The sequence below is a fragment of the Lactuca sativa genome, chromosome 5 (genome assembly GCF_002870075.4).
Source record: "Lactuca sativa cultivar Salinas chromosome 5, Lsat_Salinas_v11, whole genome shotgun sequence".
NCBI lineage: Eukaryota > Viridiplantae > Streptophyta > Magnoliopsida > Asterales > Asteraceae > Lactuca > Lactuca sativa.
Window position 1 is genome coordinate 148,181,713 of NC_056627.2, and position 17,724 is coordinate 148,199,436.

The 17,724-nt window shown below is 34.5% G+C and overlaps 1 long non-coding RNA gene across 6 annotated transcripts; it reads right to left on the reverse strand.

Moving 5' to 3' along the window:
- Positions 1 to 10,491: 10,491 nt before the first annotated feature.
- On the reverse strand, positions 10,492 to 12,380 carry LOC111909148 (uncharacterized). 6 transcript variants are annotated; one of them, XR_002856107.3, is made up of 4 exons: positions 11,996 to 12,374; positions 11,411 to 11,734; positions 11,224 to 11,322; positions 10,492 to 10,756 (listed from the first exon to the last, which is right to left on the reverse strand). It is a non-coding gene; the product is annotated as an uncharacterized LOC111909148 (long non-coding RNA). The 6 variants fall into 6 exon arrangements; XR_002856105.3 differs by lacking the exon at positions 11,224 to 11,322; XR_008224367.1 differs by having other exon boundaries at positions 10,492 to 11,322.
- Between the last annotated feature and the right edge of the window lie 5,344 nt (positions 12,381 to 17,724).

Sequence of the window (17,724 nt, forward strand, 5' to 3'; positions counted from 1 at the left end):
TATAATTGATTTTGATGAAAGGAGTTTACAATTATTATTCTAAATTGTTGGTGATAAAGATGAATTAGAACGAATGAGTTTTAATATGATATGACTCTGTTGTTGAAAATCAATAATTATGTGTGTTATAAAAATGAATTTTTTAAGTTCTACCAAAATTTATATGGATGTATCCAATTTTAAATGTTTTTATAGTAATAAAAATAAATTATCTTATTACATTTGTCAATTTCCTTTTTTCTATTCATTCTTTATCGTAAAGGAAAAGTAAAATAAATAAAATATTAATATTTTCATTAGAAAGTTTTAGTGATCAAAATGTACCTCAAGTATAACACTCCTCCTCCCCTAACTCACTCTTAACATATTGTTTTTTAAGATATGTCGCAGTACATAACAATTACTATAATTTTGAAATTCAAATTACCATTTTATTTGGATAGTTCATTCTTTTCCATTGTTTCATAGCTTTAAGAAAAAAAATGAAATTATAATAAAAAAAATTATGATAGATTTGTTTAAATATAATAATGAAAACTTTCAAATAAGTAGTTTTTAATCAGTAAAAAGTAATAATTGTTTAAAATAACGTAAAACTAAATAATATATTATATTATATTAATAAATTATTGTTATTTGAAATAATAATAATAATAATAATAATAATAATAATAATAATAATAATAATAATAATAAGATAGGGAATAAAAAAATATTCAAATAAATTATTTATAAATTAGCTAACAATAAGTATAGTTTAAAATAATTTTAAATCAAAATTTTAAATTAGTTAAAATAAGTATAGTTTAAAATAATTTTAAATCAAAAACTTAATTCAGTTTGATTCAAACACAATTTTTTATATATTTCTTATCGTATACTTAAAATTATTATAATATTAGTTACAACTTAGTATAAAAATTATTATTTCAATGTACTTATAATATTGTTTTTATAACATATAATTGTTAATATTTATATTACATTATTGGGCACAAATCAAGAGTTTAAAACTTCAACCACAACGTACTCAATTGTTTTTTTATTTAAATGTGATTATGATTTCAAATTTAATGTAATTTGCCTCTATATTTTCCACCACATTCAAAAGTTTTTTAAACTTATGGATATTAATGTGTAATGTTTTTTTATTTTCCACTTATTTATTATACACATTATAGCTATATTAATAGTATATATGTAAGTTTTGATTAAAAAAATCATATGTTTGAAAAAATTTGTGATTCAAAATGAAAGAGTTGAAAAAAATAAGTTTTATCGTATTAATGGTTATTTCAACACAAATTTTTTATAACAATGTTTCTATATATCAAATGTATGTTGATCTTTAAATATTCATTTTGAATGAATTATAAGTGTTTAATAAGTTTTGTTTAATGTAAATGTTATAATGTTGTAGTGTTTTTATTTTATTAAAAGCCGTAGTCTTTTCATACTACTCGTTATTTGTTTTATATATACAAACCGACATACGTTTTATATATAATTTCACAACTTAAAACGTTTTATAAACTCATCAAAAATTGTAGTATTTATTTTTTTCATACTAATTTGATTTTTTATATCTAGGAATCAATATATGTTTGATATATAATTCGCACAACATAAAACAATGTATAAAACTATTAATTAATAGAGAAAATAACTAATAATATAAATTTATTAAAATTAATAAAACTAATATGTTAACTATAGAGTTTGTTTTGCTATTGATATTGGTTTTACATGTATAAATATGAAATCATATTTTTTTAAAAGCTATTATTTTAATTAAATAATTATATTCACACGCAACGCGCGAGATTCGACTAGTATACTTATATTCCATCGAACTTTATAGGATTTAATGCATTATATAGTATTTTTTATAGAGTTGAATTTATGTAGAATGATGCATCAATGTAAATAACGGACAGATTAAACAAAAGTTATCGATAAAGGTTTCATTTAACTCTCAAGAGTTTGTGTGCTTTGTTATTTATAACATAAAATAAAAGGCATATTTGTCCACGGTATAATATACTACTGATTAACCTCCTAGGCTCTCGGTTCATGATTTACGTAATGAAATGCATGGTTAAGAGCATATTGTATGGGTAATTTAAAGTGGTGTTATAACAAGAAACAACAAGATGAGGGGGTGTTGTTCATTGTGTTATAACACCATGTTAAGAGGAGAGAGATAGAGAGAGATAATTTGGCAGCCAATAGATGATCACGTTTCTTCTTGTCATGGAGATAACAAAAAGCACCACAACAAGATGCAATAAGAAGAGGGCGGTGTTTTTGATGTTATAACGGCGTTATGGGCTGTCAATTCAGCCACAACAAAAAATAACACGCCCCACACCGTACGATCTAAACAAAGTCTAGACAACTTTTACGTAGAATTGGTGATTGATGTTAGCAATTAATGTTCCTGTTCTTTTAATTTGTCCTTTGATTCTTGTGTTGGTTGGCCTAATCGTCATAAGGGATTTCATTTTTGTTGGTATTTGTAATTTAATGAAAACAAGATAAGTTGCATATCCAAGATATTAAAGTCAAACAAGATACGCTGCATATACAATATATTAAAGTCTCTAATTAGTATTGTCTCTCTTTTCGTTAGAAACAACGTGCAAGTTATTGATAATTGGCAATTTTCTGATGACCGTCTTTTCTAATTGTTGCAAATTGCAATTTTATTGAATTGGCACACATACTAAGTGTTTAACAAAATTAACCAGTAGCTAAAAGTTGATAACTTGTAGTTAAAAGCTATAACTTTTATTTATATAAAAATGTTTGATAAAAGCTAAGCGGTTATAGCGGTCAAAAATATAATAGCGGTCACCAGCCGCTATTTGAAATCGCGGTTCTCGCGGTGGTATAGCGGTAATATAGCATTTTTTATATTATTTAGAATTTATATATATTGAAGTATTAAACAGTAAATCATACTTTAAAGTTCAACGTAATCCAGTTAATTTGTTAATCAGTAAATCATAATTACATATCATATTTAGTTGATCATACTTCACATATCATAATTAGTAAATCATACTTCATAAACCAGTTATCAATGCCCCAGTTAGTCATACTTCAACACAGTCAACAAGAAAACATATGCACTACTTACTATTTTATCATACTTTAACACAATTACAGTTATCAAATGAAATGATTACGTAATTTGATAGTTAATCATAATGTAGTACTTGAAGTTTTCGACACAATTAGCAAGACAACACATACATGGTTTCAATGGAAGTCATGACAGTCACAAAATTACAATTTTATTCAATAGAATGACACAAAAGGTTTGGTTTGGGCTAAGAACAAACAATTTTATTCAATGGAATGATACAAAAAAATGTTTTTTTATGTAAAATAGGCCAAAAATGGAATTTATTCATATACGATTATAGCGCCGCTATAGCGGTGACCATAATCGCGGTAAATTGCGGTGCTAATAGCGCCACCGCTATTTTAAAATAACGTTTTCTTACTTCCGCTAACCGTTATAGCACCACTATTGAATACATAAGACAAAAGTAATTATTAATTTTTTAATGTATAAATTAGTTAAAAACTAAAAGTTAAAAGCTCTCAAAAACTACTTGAAGTAGCTTTTTCATTCAATTTTTTTTGAAATAAAAGCTAAAAGCTTATTGCCAAAGCTTTTTTTTTGTTTAAAAAAAAAACTAAAAGTTAAAAACTCATAATTGCTCTATGTCAAACACGTTCTTAAACATGTTGATGAATGTGCCAAACTTTTGGACTGTTTAGCCCACATTACTGATCTGACTTTTTCCTCACAATGTTATACATGATCGTGGTTAATTGGTACTTCTAGTTTGTTTATTGTGGTCGTTTGCTACTTCTAGTTCGTTCGTTGTGGTCAATATCAATGTGATTAAGCAAAAGATTATGTGATCTTGATGTCGAAAAATTCAAATGAAACTATTTTATCCCTCATAAAGTTAATTGTTTTGTTAGGAGAGCTCTGTAAGATAATAGATTGTTTCATTCATAAATAGTGATGCTAAACCTCATATAAATAGGGTTACATAAGAGATCTAATGTAAACCCTAAAAGGTTTGGGCCTAAACCCTAATTACTAACATACTTCCGCAGTTTGATCGATCGGAGACGAATAAACTAGAAAAATAAAAAAAACATAAATGAAGACAGTGACAACGGCGGTGACAGAGCTATAACGATGACATCTAACAACTGCTTGTCGAATAAGGAGAGAGAAGAAGCGACGGACAACCGCAATTCTTTTGTATAAGAAGAGATGAGCGGCGGCGGCAATAACGATCATGCAACCGGTGGCAGAGGGATCCGGAGAAAGGTAGCGAAAAAGAAAGAGGGCTTGAGCTGCGGCGGACGGAGCCAATACTGACGAGATCGACGACTGCAATGTTGATAGAGAAAGAAAAGACTACAGATTAGAAGAAGTGGCCAGCCCAGGAGGAGGCAAAAGTAGACAAGGCAGTATAAGAAGCCGATGAAAGGGCTCTAGTTTGGTGTCATCCACCTATTTTATTATTTAGGCGGAGAAGAGTAGATACAGAAAAATAAGGAACATAATGACGGCACCTCTAACGACTATTAGAGAAGGTTGTCGGAGGTGGACGGCGGCGGATACGGGCTGTGGTCAGAAATAAGGTGTTAACCTAGAGCTCTGATACCATGTAAGATAATAGATTGTTTCATTCATAAATAGTGAAGTTAAACCTCATATAAATAGGATTACATAAGAGACCTAATGTAAACCCTAAAGATCTTAGGTCTAAACCCTAATCACTAACAAGCCCAAATGATAGTGGCGCAAATAGGATTCAAATTCATAAATGTACAATGCACGTGACAAGGCTAATGAATTGAAAAAAGTTGGTTAGCAAGTTTGGTTGTCACTAATATCGTACAAGACAAGTATAACTTCGATATCAAATATTTAATCGTATTTAAAAATCTCAATTAGGGGGTGTTTGGATAGGGAAAAAATAGGTTGCTTATTGCTTATTTCTTAATCCCACCGCAATAAGCAAATTTAAGTGTTTGGATAGGAGTCTTTAAAAATCAGCTTATTGCGGTAGTAATAAGCAAAATAAGCTGATTTTAATAAGCAGGGGGGGGGGGGGGGAATGCTTATTGCTTATTAGTCATTTTAGTCATATAAGTTGTTTTCTTTTGCCAAACACGTAAATGCTTATTGCTTATTGCTTATTCACACCCCAATAAGCTAATCCAAACACATTTTAAAAAAAATGCTTATTCTCACCACAATAAGCAAATAAGCAATAAGCTAATAAGCTAATAAGCTAAAAACTATTTATCCAAACACCCCCTTAGTCAATGTTCTACGGTGTTCAAGACGTGATTTCAATCAACAATTGTTAATATTATTTTTGTTATTTTTAGGGTTTGACTTTTTCTATTTCCTTTTAGCTTTTTTTTCTCATTTTTCATATTTTACCTTTTATTATTTTGTTAACATAAATGATTATAACCTTAGTGTACTTTTTGATATCTATAATAAAAAAATTTGTTTGTTTACCATATCATTGATATAATTTATAGTGATTTAGTTTAATTGAAAATTTATAGTAATATTTATCTAATAATTATAAGAGTGTGTATTTAAAAAATTACTAAAGGTGTCCATCTAAAAAATATAAAACAATCTCTATATATTTTCTAAATCAAAGGTTGTTCATGGACACGGTAGGCTTGGTCCAGACGGTAAACGGTGGGTGATAAGGACGATCGTCCAGGGCACATCGTTGTGGGTATTATAAGTTATCAAAGCATGTAAAACAAAAAATTTTAACACTTAAGTTCACATGCAACATCTATGTTTTCTCTAATTGATAGCAACATACTATGAAGTTCACGAACCCTAAAGGAACTCTATGAGAATCGAAATTCATGAATTTAGGGTTTACATACCTTTAAATTTATTATAGCGAATAAATCTTTGATCCTTTATTTTGTGTCTTTAGACAACAAGCATAAAAAAAATGATACCTCTAATGTCTCACACCCAAAACCCTAGAAACCCTAGAATGAAGATGAGGAAGAGGAGAGCGATAGGAATTTCGTTCCCAAGCTTGTATCTAAAGTTATGAACAAAATTTGTTGACAAATCCAAATTTGAATTAATTAAATAATATATTTAATCTTAATCCAAATCATTTTCTTATCTGCATCCAGAAGGCTTCTAGAAACCCTATGAATGAAGCCAAAACCATCCATATTATGGATGGTATTAGCATTGCTTCTTTTGTTCAACTATTAAACAATTTTTTTTTTTTACATTTGGTGCACATCATATCTAACTCCAATTAATCTAAAATTAATTTCAGATTAATTTTAATTAATAATGAATTAATTATTATTGATTTATCATTAATTTATCAATTAATAAATCAATTATTTAACTAGTGATCTCATGTTAATTTATTAATCAAATAACAATTAACAAATTAATTATTTATTTCCAATTAAGATATTAATCACATAATAAATTAAGAGATCATTTTTTTCTCTCTCCTAATATCATTTCTAGCTATTTTTGATTATGAGGGCAACTCAAAAAGGACTAAGCTTCTATTTGTAAGTTTATACCAATTTAGTTATAAGCTTAGACACCTTAATCCAACAGTCTCCTACTTGGATAAGTCTATAACTACAATTACAAGTATAACCAAACAACAAAGAGTGTTTTTCAAAGCCACTACCAAACTCTGATTGAAAACAATTGTCAGCCATAAGATAAGTGATTAGTTATTCATTCATTCTTCAAGATACCACATGAACAAAGTCATGGATTAAATGATCAACATCATGTTCATTTGTTTGTTTCTTAGTCTCCGATTTAATGATCAAATTTAGAATACAAAAGCGAACACATCAATTTAGGCTCAGGCCTAGTTCTTAGTGATCAACTCAAATCACCAAGGGGCCCAAATATATCATTTTTCCTTATTCTGGCAAAAGGAATGAATTATATTGACTATATAGTCATACCTTTTACTCACCAAATCATACATGGAATAACCATTTATAACATCCAGTTACGAGATACGTTTAAGTAAACCAAAGCGCAACTGATTTGTAAAATGTGAGTTATATATCTCTACTTTAAGAATAATAGATATTATCATCTTAGAATTACTTGCGGTTGAATCCATGAAGTAATTTGTAATCATGGGTTTATCCAATACATAAAATCTTCATTCCCAAGTACTCATGAATTTTGCAGCAATCCCCATGCAATGTCTAATCTTAATCATCAAACTATTCATGATAGTCTTAATTCACTACTTACTTCCAAATATATAAATGATTGTGGAATTTTGAATAAAAAAAATATTCAGGAAGTAAAACATGAAAAGTGAAACACAATAATAAATTAATCAACTATGACACCAAACACTTTGATTATAAATAAATCCCTATTATTTAATCACCATAGCAATTACAAATTTATTTATTGTAGATTGTTCCGTGCAATGAATTAACTACTTAAATTAAGTAACATCAGTCATGTCATGTTATAAACACACATACTATGTCTCTTTATAGCCTTTCCTTGACTAGACATTACTCCAATGATGGTCATTTCACAATTCCTAATTCTCATTGCTATCTAAGATGTAGTGGAATTTTTTCTTTACATGCATTAACCTTCTGAGATATAAAGGTTCTAAATAGAGATGGCAAAAAAACCCGTACCCGATGGGTACCCGAAACCCTAACCCGAGTTGACCGGGTAAATCCCCGAGTTGACCGGGGATGGGGATGGGGATGGTTCTACATGTCGGGTACTCATACCCGTACCCGAAGCCGGCCCCGATGGGTACCCGATATATATAGTGTTACTTATGTTTTTATTTTTAATAATGCATAGGCAAATGTTCAGTAGACAAAGTAAGGTTTTTTAATAATCAAACGTATAGTTTTGGGAAGACTTTTAATGTCTTTTTTTTTTGCAAAAAATGATTTAATTTATAACCTTGAATGTTATTATTCGTGTTTGAAGACATTCAGTGATTATAGTATTTTATATTAGTTCTGTTAGTTTTTGTTTTTTTGGTTAATATATAATTATGAGTTATTTTTCATAAAAGTTCAAAAATTTGTAATGGGGAAAATCCCCAATTACCCATTGGGGATGGGGATGGGGATAGATTTCTAATCCCCGATGGGGATGAGGTCGGGTATGGGGATCGGGATCGAGATTCGGGTATGGGGATGGGGAACACGAAACCCGGTATACTCGTACCCATTGCCATCCCTAGTTCTAAAGTCATAGAAACCGAGCCTTCGATATTACACAGTGTTCCACTAGAACTTGTTACTCAGAACAATTTCGTGGTTTGAAGTCTCAAATTCAAGGCAAACTCCTTGAACACTTCTCTTTCATTAAATTTTCCAACTTATATATAGATTTTATAACCAACTCTTATTATGGAAACATTTCCATATGCTCATCTCCCTTTATGGAATCATTTCCATATTTCCATATGACCATCAATTATGATCGAGAATCATCTTAATCCAAAACGTGTCACTATGGTCCTTTCAAAACAATACTGATACTTCCAAATGTCCACAAGCAACCAATCATCAATACACCTCATAATGTTCTTGACAGTTTGCTTAATAACTCTAGTCACTTAAAAATCTAGTCCATTTTCTCACAATTCTTAGTGCATTTGAAAATTTTAAATAAGCGAATACTATAACATATGTAATTGAACCTATATCTAGAGCATATGGGACTCGACTCATTATATCATATATAAGGATTTGATATATGTTTAATCTTTTGCTATAATACTTCCATATAGAATCATCTATGTTGAAACATTTCAACTCATTATTCATATATGATTTTGACTAAGTTCTATTAAACTATACGGTCTAAACCTTTAGATTCATTATGAACTATGAGTTCCTATTCCCTTAAGTCCACCATTGTGAAACAGTTCCCTAACTTTTGAAATTTACAAACTAGAGACATTGTTCCCTATGAATGGTATTGTTAGCATTCAATATCAACATAACAATTATGCTCCCACTGTTGGATTAGGTGTTTAACCCAAAACTATAATTGGTATGTACTTGATTTGATTGTATCATGGTCCTTTTGGGTTGCCTTCACTCATGCAACTTGACATTATGACTGGTGGAGAAAGAGTAGGATTTATTATTTGAAATAATAAATTGGTACTCAAAAATGATTTTATTAATATATCATAAGATTAATATATTATTTGGAGATCATATTACTAATTGGTGTTTAATCAGAAATTAATTTGATATTAATTTTGGGATGAAAGGGACTGATTAATAACTGAAGGGTTAATCAATGATAGTTGCAGAATTGTGCTATTGGACTCCTTAATTAGGAGTGGATGAAATAATATAGGGAGGCCCTATAGATTTCCTCCAAGGCCTCATAACTAAGAGTCCATGGGCTGCTTAAGCCTTAAGCAGGAATTAGGGTTTCCTCCAGAAACCCTAGCAACCCACAACTTTATAAAGACCCCTAAGCACTTGGAATTTCTGCCAATGCTTAGATCTATTTGCATGTTCGATAGAGAAAAACTTAGATCAAAAGAAATTAGGGTTCCATGATCACATAGCAATGTAGATATGCTCAAAACCCATCAGTGGTATCGGAGCCTAGGATGTTATTCAATTGAATTGATGCAAGAGTGAACCGTCCAAAGAACAACAAAACAATTTTTTGTTGTCTGGAGGCTGAACTCGACGAGTTGACTCGTCACTTGCCTAAAATTTTGATTTTCATATTTAGTCTTGATTAGGATAATTACCTTATTTCCTTTTTAAAGCCTAAAATCAAATTTTCTGAAAGATTACATTATATCCTTATCAAAATTAATAGATTTGGTTAAATTTGGATAATAATAAGATTATTTTGATTTTAGATTTAACCTAATATTTTGAAAAGTTTTAAAATACATCATTGGGTTTTATAATTTAAAATTTGATTAAAAGGTTTTAATTTTGAAATCTTAAATTTTAGAACCTTGGTTTTTTGAATAGTTTAAAAAATACACTCTCATGGATTTTATTAATTAAGTGTTTAATTAAAAGAGAATTGATAAGTCCATATATGGTTTAAATTTAACTGAATTAAAAGTTTAATTTATTAAAAGATTAAACCATTTAGTATTTTAAAAAGTTAAAATACATCCTTATACTATATAAAATAAGGATGAGCATAACCAGATACCTGCCTATTTTAGCTGGAACCGGAACCGCTCCCGTAACCGGCGGTTCATAAGTTATTGGAACCGGAACCGCATACACCGGTTCCTAGAAAATCGTACTCCCGGAACCATCGGAACCGGTTCCTGTTCCGGGTACCCAGTTTCTTAAATATAAAAATTTTTAATTATAAATTATAGATTACATGGCATGGATATTAACGTTTACAAACATCCGAATTAGAAATGTTATGAATATAAAACAATTATAAAAACTTGATCTTTTACATAACCACCTATTAAACTTTAAAAACACTTCTCACAATTAAAAAACGTCATAGAAAACAATTGCCATCAAGTGAAATTTAATAAGTAGAGATGACAAAAATGACAAATTACGAACAATAAACATAAAACAACCACATGAAAACAACACATCAAAAACATCATAGCCTTGAATTGGATTCATTGATCTTGTCGACTCATCTGTCGAGAACAGTATACTGCATGGATATAACATAAGATTTAGTATGTGATTGTTAAGATTCCTGTAAAGGTAAATAGAAGAACACCATCAGAAGTTAACGAATATAACATTAGATTTATCAATCAGATACTAATATAAACCCTCAAAAATGCTTGACTATTTGTTAGTTAAATCAATTCAAACTGAACGAATATAAGATTAGATTTAGTATGTGATTCACAAATCATTTTGTTGAGATTACAATATCTCATAGATTGGAACATTGGAACGGTTCATTTGAAAAGTAAAAAAAAATATAGAAATTGGATATTCTGACATGACTTCTTGGATGAAAAGATAAACTAATGTTAGATTTAATACAAAAATCAATTGCCAATTTGACATACCATCACTAGTGAGACACTAGAATCTGTCCACTAGAAAACAGATAACAAACCAATTCATAAACCAAATAATTTAAAGATTAACATCATATTAACGAACCTGCTGTATCTTCATTCTAGGTACACGCATATGCCTAGTTAACTTTTAATAAGCCGCCCAAACATGTAATTATAAGTTGTCAAAGCCAATTTGTAATGACTGATAACAAGAATAGAATATATTTTTATAATGACTAATAAAAATAATAGAACATAAAGTATAATCGAGGTTTTGTATGTACAAATACCTTCCATTAAGTGTCATAATAGCAAGACAACGAAACACCAATCAAAGCAAACCGCAAAGGCACAAACCCATATGATGACTGAAATCAAAAAAATAGTCAACCATCCAAAATCAAGTAAAGATGAGTATATATTTAACTAATATCTAAATATCAATATGTATCTCACCAAGTAACCTACTGGTCTGTTGGTGTTCCAAGCAACCTGCATAATGTCATCCTTGAGAGTGCACCTGCACCTGCTCTTGGATCGATTCACCTGCTAACCAGTTTCATCATCATGCATTGGAGACTTGGATAATCAACCGTATGTTAATTCGGTAGATCCTGCATACATCAAACATATTTAATTTGTGATTAAGAGTGAATCAAGATTCACAGATGGAAATAAAAAAAAATTAACAGATGGAAATCAAGATTCAGCCTAAAGACTCGACAAATTAACAAAAAGATCAAAACTAACAGTTTAATAATCTAATCGAGATTCATAGATGGAGGTTGAACAACCTAAGAAATCGATAATCGAGATATCCAATTTCACAGTCAACAGATACAATCATATTTTAGAGTTATGATTGAGAATCTAACCTTGAAGATGAGAGAGACGAGGAAGACGAGGGAGAGCATAAATATGGATGATCAGAGCGATATGGTCCACCTTGAAGTGTCGACTGAAGTGTCGATTGAGAGACATAGAGACGAGGGAGACAAGTGAATTTCAATTTCTGGAACAGATTGATGTGCCGACTGAAGCTTCGATTGAAGCTTGGAGATTGAAGTGCAAACTGAACCTTCGATTGAAGCTTGGATTGAACAGAATGATGACTGGAGTCTGGAGCGATTGAAGCTTCGATTAACTAAAGGATGGGTTTGAGAGGGGAGAGAGGAGAGTGACGAGAAGAGAAGACGACGTTTTTTTTGGAATGAAAATCATAAACCCTAAAAACGAATCAGGTCTAAGGTAATCGGTATAAGTTCTTTACCCTAATTCTTTAATACAAATGCACCAAAATATAAAAATTAAATATATTTGTTTTATAAAAAGGCGGGTACCCGTCGGTACCGGTTCCGGGTACCCGGTATTGGAACTGGAACCGACAGTTATCCAGCGGGTATCGGTTTTGTAAAAATGAGAATTGGAACCGAAACCGCTTAAGGCGGTTCCTAGACTTTAGGAATAGGAACCAAAACTGCCTAAGGCAGTTCCAGTTGCAGAACCAACAGTTTTGAGGCGGTTCTGGTTCCGAAAATAGGTACCCGCTTCCACTGCTCATCCCTAATATAAAATTAAAAGTCTAATATATATATATATATATATATATATATATATATATATATATATATATATATATATATATATATATATATATAAGAAAAGTCAGTCTTACTGTTAGTATATAAAATTAAAAGTCTAACCCTAACTCAAAATGGCTTAGATCCAACTCCAAAAGCCATCAAAACTTTAAGAAAAACCAAGGGGTCATAGATCGGGTCTCTAGGGACCGCTTGGTCATGTAAAGTTCCTATCTTTACTTCCATGCATAAACTACTTGGCTCAAAAGGCCAAAAAGATGGTCCACAAGTTGCATAGGACTTCCATGGCCATAAAGTTGGCACATTTATGCCATGAAGTCCCCTAAAGACCCTAGATCTGGAAGGTTTGCCCACATGGGACGTCCAAGTCGCAAAGACCAACATTATTGGACCAAAATATGGAGAAAACATCCTAAAACTAGATCTAAATATACTATAGACAAGATAGGAGCTTTATACCTTAGATGAGCCAGAAATGAAGCTCAACTTCTGGATCTACTCTCCTCTTACACATTCTTGCTCCTTCAAAATCACAAAGAATGCATAAAAATGGCTCAAAACACTCAAAACTGAATCAGGGTTTTGTGGCTAGGGTTTGGGACAATGGAGGCTATATATTAGGCTAACTTACGGGGGTTAAGGTGTTTAAAAAGGGTGCAAAACCCTGAAAATTAGGGTTTCATTCTTCCATTCCTACTTGTCGAGTTGAGGCTTCTTAACTAGTCTAGTAGACTTCTTAACCCGTGTCCTAATCCATCTCTACTCAAGGAGTTTGGGGCTTCCACCTCGTCGAGTTGAGGCTTCGTCCTCGAAGTCTGTTGCATCCGGAAATAGCTCTAGGCAGTGCTCCCTCATCTCATCCTTCGGCTCCCATGACCATTCTGAGCCCTTGCGGTGCTGCCACTGCACCTTCACTAACTTTACCCTCTTGTTCTTCAGATCCTTCATCTTCCTATCGAGGATGTCTACTAGTCTCTCGATGTAATTCAGGCTGCCATCCACCTGAATATCCTCTAAAGGCACCACTGCGGAGTCATTTACTAAGCACTTCCGCAGTTGGGAGACATGAAAGGTGTTGTGAATCTAACTAAGCTCGGCTGGAAGATCTAGTCGATATGCAACCCAGCCCACCCGGGCTAATACCCTAAACGGACCAATGTATATGGGGCCCAACTTGCCCAGCTTCCTAAACCAGATGACACATTTCCAAGGCGACACCTTCAGGAGGACCATATCTCCTACCTGAAACTCCAGGTCTAATCGAGTGTGTCGGCATAGCTCTTTTGCTGACTCTGGGCTGTCTACAGTGTACTCCGGACCTGCTGGATCTTCTCCGTGGTCTTGAGCACCACCTCAGTGCTCCCCATGACGCTCCATCCAACCTCACCCCATCATATCGGGGTTCTGTACTTCCTCCCATAAAGCATCTCGAAGGGAGGACGGTAGACGCTTCCGTGGTAGCTATTATTATAGGAAAACTCTGCAAAGGGATGGTAGGTATCCCAACTACCACCAAAGTCAAGAACGCACACCCGCAACATATCCTCCAAGGTCTGGATGGTCCGCTCGCTCTAACCATCCGTATGCGGATGAAAAGCTGCGCTAAAGAGCAGGCAAGTACCTAACTTGTCATGAAATTTCGTCCATAATCTGGAAGTAAACCGTACATCTCGGTCAGAAATCACGAAAACTGGCACCCCGTGTCGAGCTACTAGTTTTCTGATGTAGATGTCAGCCAGCTTCTCGGACGAAATTCTCTCCTGATTCGGAATGAAATGGGCACTCTTGGTCAACCGATCCACGATGACCCAAATTGAATCCACTCCCCGTGCGGTCCTGGGAAGCTTTGTGATGAAATCAATAGTAATATCCTCCCATTTCCATACAGGGATATCCAACGACTACGTCTTGCCGTTAGGTGTTTGGTGTTCGGCCTTGACCTTCATGCAGGTCAAGCAGCTCTCGACATACCAAGCTACATCCCTCTTCATGCAAGGCCAATAGTAATCAAGATGAAGATCTCTATACATCTTCGTCGCCCCATGATGGATGGAAAATCTGGATTTGTGCGCCTCCTCCATCAGGATTTGGCGCACACCGCCCGCGTATAGAACCCAGACTCTGCGATGGAGTGTCAACAGCCAACGGCTATCATAGTCGAAGGAGGAAATCTGTCTCACGATATGCTCACTCTTCTAGTGTTCGTCCTTCATAGCCTCCTACTAAGCCTCCTAGATCTGCTCCAAAAGCGGAGTCACTACTGTCATCCTTAGGCAGATGTATCTGATCGAGGCAGAGAATGCCTTGCAACTAAGTGCATCGGCCACAACGTTGGCCTTCCCTGAGTGGTAGAGGATCTCACAATCATAATCCTTCACCACGTCCAACTATCGCCGCTGCCTCATGTTCAGATTTGGTTGGTGCATCAGACACCTAAGGCTCTTGTGGTCCGTGTAAATGGTATAACGGACCCCATAGAGGTAGTGTGACCAAATCTTGAGGGCAAAAACAACCACACCCAACTCTAGGTCGTGCGTTGGTTAATTCGCCTCGTGAGGCTTCAGCTGCCTTGAGGCGTAGGTGATGATGTGCTCCCTCTGCATCAACATTGCACCCAAACCCGAGATGGATGCATCACAGTACACTACAAAATCCCCAACGCCCTCTGACAGGGCTAAGATCGGCGCCTCACAGGACCTCTGCCTCAAAGTCTCGTACGCTGCCTGCTACTCAAGCCCCCAACGAAAGACAATAGCCTTCTTTGTTAGCCGGGCCAGGGGTACCGCTATCTTGGAGAAATCCTGAATGAATCTCCAATAATAGCCCGGTAACCCGAGGAAATTTCGACTCTCAGATGGAGAGTTTGGAACCTCCCATCTCATCACGGCCTCCACTTTTGCCAGATTGACCAGAATATCATTCTGGTTGACAAGGTGCCCCAGAAACTGCACCTCGCATAACCAGAACTCATACTTGGAGAACTTGGCATACAAGATCTCCCTCCTCAAGGTATCCAACACCTCCCGCAGGTGCTCCTCGTGTTGCTCCTGCGTCTTGGAGTAAACCAATATGTCATCGATAGAGACTATCAAAAACTGATCCAACATTGGTCTACATATGCGGTTCATGAGGTCTATGAACGCGGCAGGGGCATTGGTGAGCCCAAAGGGCATCACCACGAACTCGTAATGACTGTAGCGAGTTCGGAAAGCAGTCTTCTATACATCCTCATCTCTTACTCTCATCTGGTGATAGCCTTAACGCAAATCGATCTTGGAAAACAAAGATGCCCCTTTGAAGCTGGTTGAAGAGATCGTCAACCCTCGGGAGTGGGTAACGGTTCTTCATCGTTACCTTGTTCAACTCCCGGTAGTCTATACACATCCAATGTGACCCCGTCCTTGTAATGCCCCAATTCTCGAATACCAATTTATGGTTATAAATTCTGATGAATTCAAGATCTACTCGACGAGTTGGTTGCCTAACTCATTGAGTAGCAACGGGTTTGGACCACATTTTTAGGTGACCAACTCGCCGAGTCGGAAGAGTGACTCGACGAGTTGGAGGTGGAGGGTGAAACCCTAATTTCCGGGGTTCGACACCCTATTTAAGGGATCTTTAGCCTCCCTTAGTTCTTTTGTAGCCTCTTGAGAGTCCAAAAATCCTAATTCGTGTGTGTGCTCCATAATAGTGTAAATTTCAAGCTTGGAAAGAAGACCTTGATGAAAGAAACTTGAAGATCAACAAGTTGGAGGCAAGAATGTTTGTGGGTCTAAAGTCTATCTCAGCTAGCTTCATTTGAGGTATCAATTCCTGATCTTAGCCTCATTCCTTTCTAGATATCTTTGGATGAAGTTAGGGCTTCTTGACTTGGTTATGAAGCTATTCTTGGGTATAAGCTTAGATCTGAAGTTGTAACTTCAGATCTGAACTCTCTTTGATTTGTAAATCCATAAAGCTATCAGCATTGGCAAGCATGAACCCCTCATAAGTGTAAAACCCCATTTCAAGATTGGTTTTGGCATTTTGAGTCATTAGAGCCTTACATGCACGTAAAGTTTGCAACTTTACGTGATAAGCATGCCTTGGGAACTTGGATCTGCAGTATGGAGCCTTAGCATGGCTTAAAAAGCATCTGTATGGATGAAGGACTGAAGGGACTCAGTGAGTCACATGGTAGACTCGACGAGTCATATGAAGATGGTCATGAACTCGACGGGTTGGATGAATTACTTGGTGAGTCAGATGAAGATTGCCTTCGGCTCGGCGAGTGGCATGGTGACTCGACGAGTTGGCAAGTTATGCCAGAAACTTGGTGAGTAGCTGAGGGTATTCGATGAATTAAGGTCAACATGGACTGTTGACCAAGATAGTTGACTTTGACTTTGACTAAGGGTTGACCGTTTTGACTTTTGAGGATAATTTGTACGCATATATTTATGAATGGGATCATTGATGGTTATATGTGTTGGAGTTTGGGGCAGTGTTTCAGGAGCATGATTTCGTGGTTCAAGGCATTGCAAGGAGCATTCCAGATAGGAGCTGAGGGCTGGGTAGGGCATGCCAGACTCGTACTGTGGGCTTGGTGGCGATCCAGATGTGAGCTGTGTAACCGGAAGGCAATCCAGACTCACACTGTGGGCCCAGAGGTAATCCAGTCTGTAAAGTTGTGGACCCATTGCATGTTGTTCAGTTTGTTATGTTATGATATTGCTGATATTGTTGTGGATTGTATGTGTATCGGTATTTTGGGGGTAACTCACTAAGCTTTCGGGCTTACAATTTCAGTACATTGTTTCAGGTTCAGCGGATGGCCACAGGTAGGCGAAGGCATGACCGTACACTTCCTCGATTGACGATTTTGATTTCTAGGAACTCTGATGTATATACTATTTTGAAAACAAGCCGTAATAATTAAATGGTTTCAAATGATTTAAAAAGTTTTAAATTTTGTTCGAATTTTATGGGTGTTACTGTTTCAATAGTGTCTAAGTCCATAACTA